We start from the raw sequence: 10,124 nt of genomic DNA, 5'->3' as shown, positions 1-10,124 counted from the left end.
CAGTTGTAAAAATCGTTCTTCGCATTAAGCAGGCAAACTCTATCACCTTTTATTCTTTGCTGATGAAGCACTAGTGATCAAAAGCTATAAAATACCATGCTACTATACTAGTTAATTCTGTGATTGGCTGTGCCAAGGGTCTTAAAACAACTACACCTCCATTCTTAACACCTGCCGGAAACCCATGGCCAATGGTCTTTGTCTGTACCCTGTTTTATATCCTAGACTCCTAGTTGATTAACATGGCTACATAATACTTTTACGCTGACCATATTCTGAGACAAAATCATTCTATTGCACGGAACAATGCAGGAAACTTAAAATAGTAGAAGTGTTTGCCAAAAGCTGTTTAAAGATACCCTCAAGCTGTCAGACCATTTTAGGGATATTCTATCAGTTTTTCTAACCTTTACACTTTTAAGTCCTATTATACTGATCCAAAAACCTCACTACAAAAATAACAAGAAGCCATAAGCAACCATTCAAGGCATGCATCTTCCTCCATCAGAACAAACCAACACTGAGAAGAGTCATAAAGCACATAATCCTCTGTCCGTAAGCAAATGATAATCAGCAGTAACGTACCTTCGGGAAAAAGGAAGCCTTAAGAAAAGATTGGATAATGGGTTGACAAAATCAGGCGAAATAAGCTGATAAAGAAGCAGTTGCAGGATTGCAACCCACAGGTTCTTTGTGATGCCCTCTGCAGAGTGTCGAGCCACAGCATGCCCAGAGATAAAGAATGTCGAGTAGTTTCTGATTTTCCTCTCCTATGTCTTAACTGATAGCCAAAAGAAGGCGGATCTGAACCAATAAATATCATATTTATGTACATTATTAGACAAGAAGAATGTAAAAGCACTCCACAATATGATAGAACAAGCAGCTAAATTTTTAAAATTCCCAAGTGGTTTCCTTTTCAAGGAACCCCATCATTTTTAAGGTCCAAGGTTGCAACAATGATATCACCTTGTAGCCCCCCAAATAAAAAAAACTAATTGCTTTATCAGACAATAGAAATATTAGATTATAGCACACATTGAACATCTAGAAATGGTTATTTGAGATCTTATTTGTAAAGTAAAACTGTGCAGCAGAAATGCTAATGCACAAAGCCAAATTTGTCGTGATATAAATCTTTCATACGAACTCCAAATGGAGGCAGGCTGGATTCATATAAAAGGTGGGAATGCCTACTTTTGAAGTACTGGTTTCTTGAAGCAAGATTGTACATAAAAAGATACTAAAAGAAAAAGAAAGAACATGACAGTGATACTGTTTTCAGAAATTCCTGCAACAGACCTGTAAATTTGAAAAATCATAACTAATTATAGAAAAATCTTTTTTAGGAGATTCCAAGTCTCAAATACTCTTTAACAAGTCCACTACAAATTCTCAGAAGAAAATAACTTCAAATTATTAACAGAAAATTACAGTTTTACAGAAACAGGTCGCTGGGTCTGGAAACTGTAGTTTCTGAAATAATTTATACAAGTGTTAGTCCAATTTGATAAGTACATCCAAACTCATATATAGTTTAAGGTCAGATCTGAAAAAAGAAAACAACAATGAAATTCACACAGAAACCATAAAAGGTAAATGCAGATATATAACTAAATTAACAACGAAAATAAATAGAAAGTAACTAAACCTTGACTGAAGGGTTAATCAAATGAACTTTGAGTGTAGCTTAGAAGGACCTCCTTTATTTGGCCTGCAAAATAAAGTAAATGGAAATGTCAGACAAAGAATTCAGGCTTTAGAAGAAAGCTGCACTCTACATACATAAAAAGGTAATAACACGACCCATCTATATTGATCTGTGAGGTTTGGTTTTAATAATCTTGTAGGTCAGATATCAAGAATTGATCTTTTTAAAGAACAATAGTCCATAGTATCATCTTTTTACCAGTCTCAAATTTGATAGAATTCCAAATATCTGGTTGCTTGTCTTTTGACAAATCAATGCACTTAGCATAGCAACCACCTTCAATGTTTGACACATGATTGTCACTGTAGCAGTGCTCGTCTTCTCCAATCAGGCATGTATTATGATCTGCAGACAAGAGTTGTTTTCTCAGTTTCTATGACAGATGAGCCACAAGCATCCCTCTTTATGCATCTTATACTAAAATTCAATGAACCATTGTCTTATGCTACCCATATAGAGCACATCAACTGGATTCAGCTTACAAATCAACGAAATAAATCGAACAATAAAAGAAAAACAAAGAAAAAACTTACCACTCAATAAGTTTGGCAAAAGTGAGCTCAAAGAGTGTAATCATAAAGTAGAGAATCCAATACATAAGCCATTGGCGATCATCAGTTGGTGATTTGGTCTCTATAACCCGAATTGAGGCATACCTACACAACAACCTAGAATCAGTTAACCAGATTACAGAGGATTTAACATGAACACAGAACAATGCATAAGAAAAAAAAGGATCAGAATTCATAAAGCTATAATCTTTGAACCAAAACTTACAGTGGCTAAACCAAACTAACCACAGGCCTGCAAGAAACAAACCCCCAAATCAGATTACATAACCAAAAAAAAGAAAAAGAAAAAGAAAGAAGGTTTTGGTAAAGTGGGTAATAGCAGTTGATACCCAGCAAGAACATCGAAGTTTTTAAGGAGAACTTTGAGGAAACTTCCAGCACCAGATCCCATCTCCGGTTTCTGAATGTCGGTAACTGAGAACTGAAACTGAAGGTTCTTTGCCTTCTTTCAGTCCTCCGAGATCCGAGAGAGAGAGAGAGAGAGAGAGAGAGAGAGAGAGAGAGAGAGAGCTTGCTCGTGGAGGTGATGGCGCCGGCAAGGGGGCGGAGGCGGTTAATGAGAGAGAGAGAGATAATAGCGGGAGTGAGCGGAAGAGAGAGAAGCGGTGGTGGCTGTGGAAAGAGAGTGGGAGAGGAAGGAGGAGAGGGCTAGGGTTCGGGGAATAAGAGGAGAGAAAGTGAGTTGGAAAAATATTTAGTGCGGGGAATGAAAATTTTGTTCCCCGCGTTCTTGAAAAGTTTTAACTTAGTCTTTCCGCGTTTTTGAAAATTTTGAAATGAAAATATAGACATCGGTCAACAGTAAAAATCGATGTCAGTAATATGTATAGAAATCGGTATTTGAGGAATCGATGTTAATGACATTTTTTTACATAGCGTGAATTCCTCACCGATGTATTAATTGTCGTGATGTCTAAGGCCAAAATTCTAGTAGTGATTCTAGAACTACTAGTGTTAGTTTAGATTAAGTATCATTTAAATTGCAGATTTACCGAGCATAGCATTGTAGAGATATTGATAATGAGTGCCCGACCCCTGATTGATCATTTCCAAGATTTTCAGCCTCTACATGACAAATACTGGTTTGTATATCTTTATGCACAATCAATGGAAGTATGGTAGAAAATGCTAAGAACATTCATAAAATGAAATATCAAGAAATGGTTCTGGCATGGCTAACATGATATACGGTTGTATATCGGGAAAAAAAATTCCATCAATCCATCCTTGGTCCCAAACAAAATACTCAACACTTCCAATTTTCAATTTGTTCTTCGATTCACTTGAGACTTGTGAAGGAATTGCTGAAAAAAAGGAAAAAAAAAAAAAACATATGATACTCACCAATATTCAATAGAAATCATAGGTAAAACCGTAAAAGAAAGCACATGAAACTGTCGACAATATTCAATAGAAATCATAGGCAACAACAGTAACATAAGTATATCAGCGCTATATGCACAAGCCATTGTAAGACAGAAAAATGGGATCCAAAAGCCTTCCTTAAAAGATGGAAACCGAGAGTAGGTCGAATTCTCTTATAACTCCATCGCAAAATTGGCCATACAAGAATTTTTGAAAAGGACAAAATTTCAAAAACAGTATATGAACTATTGCCCGCTGAAAATTAAGCTACTTAACTTTTGAAATTAGCACATAAAAGTACATGGACTAATAAAGCCCGACACATGTTTAGCAACGACTCAATTTGTTTATATGCTTTCTGTCATTTTGTAAGGGTGATTCCGTCTTTTCAAGGATGATGAAAAAATCCTCTCTCTCTCTCTCACTCTCCCTCGCCGTTTTGAAGAACATAAACCATGTGTTAAAAGTGAGAAGGATTTATGTGAAACTTAATCACAATGGGAAGTCTAACCAAGCAATAATATTAGCTGGTTTTATCTTTGATTAGGGATATAAGACAAGTGAACTAGCTCTCCCTCTGCTTGTTTAAGTGGTTGGTCTAGATGAAGAAACTTCGAGGAAAAAACTAGGCTTAATTTCAGGACTAATTTAGCGAGTAAACAATGGCAATGGCAAAGTTTGATGCTGACCCACTACTACTCATCATCATCATCATCATCAACCAGTGCACCATTGATGCTGACCCCCTAAAATTTCTTCATGTTTACTCGCACTAACACTAAAAATCTGATGAATCTGACACCATGCATAGCCTAAAAGATAAGCTTCACTTTCCCAAATAAACCCCCCAATTCATTTAAAATGGGAAGGGAATCCACAGTTCCATACAGAGATCAAGGGTATTTAAGAGCTTAGTAGCAAATGCAGGCTCAAATACAGTAAAAAATTGATCTATCCTTCGAATGCATCGAAGGGTACAAGAAAATATGATTAGATGTATGAATCTTAAGCGCAACTGATAGTCGAAAAATCCTAATGAACATCAAAAGTATAAAATTCACAGTAAAAGCTGAAACTATGCCCATTTCGAGAATTCTGCCTTTGACTGATGGCTTGTGGTTTGAAATTGAGAATGATGAGTAGAACAAAGGCGCGGATGACATTGATAATAGGAACTGGAGTGGTAATACATCATGGGAAGAGATCTATTCTATCATTGGGCATTGGGTTGCCTTAACAGATTGAAACTTTAATAAAACCTTTTCTTATCCCAGATCTTCTACTTTTTCTGGGTTAGCAGCAGGCTTGAATTGGGTTCTCTCTCTCCTTGCTCGCGAAGCGGCATTCTGGAAAAAAGAAATTATCATTCTTTGTTTATGTCGTTTACTCTCAGTTTGGTCCTACTATTGGTTCATACGAGGCAAGAATGATTACCCGATTGCTGTTCAAAGAAGACATGTTTCGCACCTTCCCTCAATAAGACTCATGAGTCATATCCTCAGTCACCATCCTTTTTGAAAGAAATCTGAGAAAGTGAACCCCCAATCCACCTTCTCCTCTCAATTATGAATCGAATTTGTATTTCAAAGAGATTAATTAATTTGTCATGAAATGAACATTAGAAGTGAACGGGTGTAGCCAGGAAGGTTCTTGGTAATTTAGGGGGGTATATTGTATTTGGATTTGTGCAGACTTTTTTTAAATGACAGACTTTTTGAAAAGTCTACAGACTCTTTAAAAAGTCGATAAACTGTTATGGATTTCTTAAAACCATTGATTTTAGCAACAGACTTTTATTGATTCATGAAAATCTATATACTTTATTTTGAATGACTTCTACAGATTTCCTAGGATGTACAAAATAAAAAAAATAAAAAAAAACAAATGCAGCCCAAACAAAAAACAAAATAATAACTTGTTGTCTCTTCAATGCTCCAGTATCTTCTAATAGAAATTGACTCAAATAAATGATTGTTAGTCTGTCTAGCGAGTTTGTTCTCATTCTTAATCTCCCAACAACATAAATATACAATATAGATCACTTGATGTTTATGGTTAATTATTCTCATCAATTTTGTTTTCGCCGATTAACATATATTGTAGCAATATTGATCAATGTCTTGATCTATAATCAATCAATTGAAATTCAATTGTTCAACCTTTTTTTGAACCATAATATAAATTCAAATTAATGAGAATAATTAGTTAATAAGATAAAATTTAGTATGGTTCAAGGTCTTAGGGTTAGACCACAATATTTGAGTTTTAGGGTTTTATAAATCATTTTTATTGCTATTAGGGTTCGAAGTATCACAATTGAAAAAAAAAAACAAAAACAAAAAAACAAAAATCACATTCAACAACTACAATGAACATGTTGGGTATCAAAAAAGTTGATATCATAAAAAATTAGAGAAAAGACAAAAAATTAAGAAAGAGAGATGATGAAGGACAAACTTCTTCGTGTGTAGAGAGAATAACTTTGATAGACCTTTTTTTTTTTTTTTAAGAGGAAACTTTGATAGACTTTTTGAAATCTTTGGTCTGGAGGCTGGAAAATTATTGGAGTTTGTTATGTATAGCTAACAGTACAAAGTCCATGATTATCCATGATTTTCTAATTCCATAAGTATGAATGATATTTTGAATACCTCTGTACTTTTATTCATTTTTAAAAGTCCTAATTGAATACCCCTAGATTTTGGTGGAATTCATGAAGTCTTTAAGAATCCTAATTGAATACCTCAAGACTTTCATGGACTGTTAAAGTCTATATTGAATACACCCAGACTTTTAAATTCCATAGATTTCTTTAAAACTTCCACTAATTCCATATACAATCCACCTCCGCGTAGCTGCGCCGATAAGGAAAACGGTTACCACCAGTCGACTCACAGGAAGGAGGCGAGTTGATATGGGCTTGGTTTCACCTCAAAAGATGGCCGGAGCTGTGAGAAAATGGCCGGAGAAGTTATGCTCTGTTTTCGGTTTCGGGGGAGAGGAGAGAGAGAGATTAGGCCGGCTGCCAAAAATGGAAACTGACACTTTTGGAAAATTTCCAAAAATAGTTAGGTATTTATGCCCGAAATGGAAACTTTTCCAAACACTATAACTTCTTCATACTAACTCCGATTCTTGCGTTCTTCATATGCCCGAACTCGTATCGATGAGCTCTACAACTTTTGTGAAGGAAGTTTCCTCAAATTCCGTACGTACAAAAAGTCGATTTCGCAACCCCCCCTAAAATGTGCATTTCGAATAATTGTTCGCGCGAAAATAACTTCACTCCACCCTCGAACCATGAAATCGTACTAACGAACACTTTATTAATTCAAGGAAATTCCAAGACATTAATAACAAATTTCCGGGGTCTTACAATCATCCTTTTCTATCATCACCCTTTTTCTTCCATCCTCTTTCTCTAACTGTGATTTTGCCCATGCAGCTTAATCTTGAGGACAATTAAGTAGTGATTATTATGTGTAATATACATATATGGTAAGAGCCATATATTAGGATCATGACCAGAGTAATTCATCATGTAAAGAAGGTTTCATTTTGAGACGATACACATGTCGATGAATAAGAATTCTTATTTTCACCAAATAACCACTGGTTAAAATTGAACACAAAATCCACATCACCATACCTGTTTGACCGAGATGATAGGAACATTTTAATGCAACGTTTTAATAGTTAATTCCTCTTATTTTCGTTAGTTATTTCCTTAACTAAATCGGTTTTTAACTTAGTTTCTATTTTTAGGTACATTGGAGCAGATGAAGAAGAAATGAGCTTAAAAGAGCATGAGAAGCAATGGAAAATTTGGAAATGACAAAGGTAAGGCACAAGGGGTGCAGAAATGAGCTGAAATGAAGAAATGAAGTATTCCTTGTCCGACCAAGAATTCCTAGTCCAACTAAGAATCTCAGTCAAAGTAGGAATCGTGGGTCAATTAGGAAGCATGTTCGGAAAAATAAAGAAAAATGGTAAAAAAATGTAGAGTCCTAGTTGGACTAGGAAACCTGTTCATGTCAGGAAAAGGATTCCTAATGATACAAGGAGTCCCAGTTGAACTAGGAAATCATAAGAAGATTTTGGAAGGTTCAAGAACATTTCATGTGAAGAGTCCTTGTTTGACTACGAGTTTTGAAGACATAAGGAGCCCTAATAGGGCTTAGAAACCTGAGAGAACTAGGAGAAAAGACGCATGAAAGGCCAAATTCGGAAATTTCCTGTACAAGTCAGTCAAGTTCGACAGAGCATTGAGAGCAGCTTAGCACGAACTAGATGATCATCTTTATATTTTGGAAAGCCTCTAATATCTAGCCTCTAGAGCTTTTTACGGCTTATAAATATCATTTTTCTAGAAGAAGCTATTGTCAATTTAGTAGAAGAAGGTCAAACTGCCCGTGAATCTGACTTTTGACGGGAATTTTTTTTTTAAGGCCCAAATCACATCAAGAAACCCATAGATGAATTTATGCTTCATATTTCAAATATGAAAAAATTTCAGTTTACTACCTTGATGTTTAACCTCGACATCATGCTAGTCCCTCCTATTTTAATTTCATCAGCAATACCTCTGTGCTTTCAATTTTCATCAACCATGCCTAAAATTTTCTCAGGCATCCAAATTGGATACTAAGTGATAAGCTGGCACTAACAAACTGCTGCCATGGGCCCACTTAAGCCCTGTTTGGGATTGTTTCGCTTTAAAAAAAATCAGCTTTTGTTCAAAATTTTAGATTTTATTGTGTTTGGTAAATAAATAAAAAGCCGCTTTAATTGAAACTTATAGGTCATTGGCAGAAGATTTTAGAAGTAGCCTAGAGGTTGCTTTTAGAAGCTGCTGTGGATCAAAACACACTCTGCAGTTGTTTTATGTACTGACAGCACTTTTAAAAATATTATTTACCAAACAAGAAACAATTTTAATTCACAGTTTATTATTCTCACAACACAGCAGCATCAGTTTTTTTTTTAAAAGTCACAGTAATCCCAAACTAGCTCTTAAAGGGCTAAATTCAACATTTCACTCCACAAACTGAACCAACCATTCAACATTTAATCTTTGTAATTTAGGTCTAGCTACGCAGCGAGCTTGTCCAGGTAACTTTGCATCAGAAGCTGCCGGGATGCTAAATTCCTAGGAGAAACAGCAAAACTGATATAGATTGTCAATTTCAGCTTGTCTAGGTCTCCTGCATCACAAACCGACTTTCAACTTCTTTTTCGAAACCACAAACAGCTTGTAAATTTCAACCAATACCCTAAACCAAATTATACTCAAGACTGTTGCTTTCAATCCCAAAACACAAACTAAAACATAATCTTGCATTCATAGGAAGATGAGAAAATCAAACAACAAAACTGGAGTTCAATCCAATCCCTAAAATGCCAAAACCCATAACCAGAAAGCTCATAATTGAATTAAGGAAGAGAGAAAGAGGAACATACCTACCAAGCCAATTGAGAAAAGCCTCTCACAAATCCATTGATGAATTTGCAAAGCGATACAATCGTGTAGAGAGAGAAATATCTCTTTCAACACTTAGTCTCCAAATCGAGCTTTTGAAGAAGAAAAGCTTCCTCCTTACTCTTCCTACTAACAATGAATAGAATGAATCTATAATAAAGTTGTAATCTTTACATAAATCAAGGAGATTTGAGTCTTCACAGACTAGTGGAGTTGGAGAGGAAGATGATCAGGACCAATTTGAAGCTCTGGCAGTAGATGAGACCCTTGGAATTGTAGATTTCAGAGCAGAGCTCAAGCTACTGGGCCGGGTAATGGAATAACCAGATCTCAAGGAGATGAGGATGGCAACAATGACGGGGACTTTGGTTCGCTGCTCGAGAAGCCAATCGAGCTTTAATATTCTGACGAGAGGAATGGTAGTGAAGGAGGAGTTGCCGGGATTGGGTTTGAGGGGAGGTAAGAAGAGGAGTTATCGTATAGGCTCCTAAAATTCCAAGATTTTTTTTCTTCTACTATTACGAGTTTTGGGAGAAAATTTTGTGAAATGTCAAATTTAGCCCTTTAAGTGGCCCATGGAAGCAGTTTGTTCGCGCTTGCTCAGCACTTAACGTCCAATTTGGATGCCTGAGAAAATTTTGGGCACGATTGATGGAATTGAAAGAAAGGGATGTTGCTGATGAAATTGAAAGAGAAGGGACCAAGATAATGTTTCCATGGAGGATTCTAGAAGCGTTTGGCGTCATCCTTGGAGAGTTTTAAGGGATTACAATATGTAGAAAGGATCGAATCAAGTCCAGATGCGTTGCTTGTTACTCACTCCTATTTAGACAAAATTAGAAAATGAAAAACAGAAAAATCCCTTATTATTTATGCAAATATATCTTCTCCAAGATTCTAGAGACTTCTCATTGGTTGGTTGATGCAGAAAAGCTTACATGGATTTTTTGATTGGTTGGAACTGTGTGGATCAATCAGATAATTTCTACAAATTAAA

The 10,124-nt window shown here is 35.8% G+C and overlaps 1 long non-coding RNA gene across 1 annotated transcript; it reads right to left on the bottom strand.

Annotated features, from left to right (window-relative positions):
• Positions 1 to 563: 563 nt before the first annotated feature.
• Positions 564 to 2,737, bottom strand: LOC112189242. The gene is made up of 6 exons (XR_002931794.2): positions 2,613 to 2,737; positions 2,489 to 2,515; positions 2,245 to 2,367; positions 1,910 to 2,056; positions 1,652 to 1,714; positions 564 to 804 (listed from the first exon to the last, which is right to left on the bottom strand). It is a non-coding gene; the product is annotated as an uncharacterized LOC112189242 (long non-coding RNA).
• Between the last annotated feature and the right edge of the window lie 7,387 nt (positions 2,738 to 10,124).

Source organism: Rosa chinensis, chromosome 2, assembly GCF_002994745.2.
Source record: "Rosa chinensis cultivar Old Blush chromosome 2, RchiOBHm-V2, whole genome shotgun sequence".
In the NCBI taxonomy this organism is placed as follows: domain Eukaryota; kingdom Viridiplantae; phylum Streptophyta; class Magnoliopsida; order Rosales; family Rosaceae; genus Rosa; species Rosa chinensis.
The sequence above is the reverse complement of the archived record's forward strand: the minus strand, read 5'-3'. Positions and strand labels throughout refer to the sequence as shown.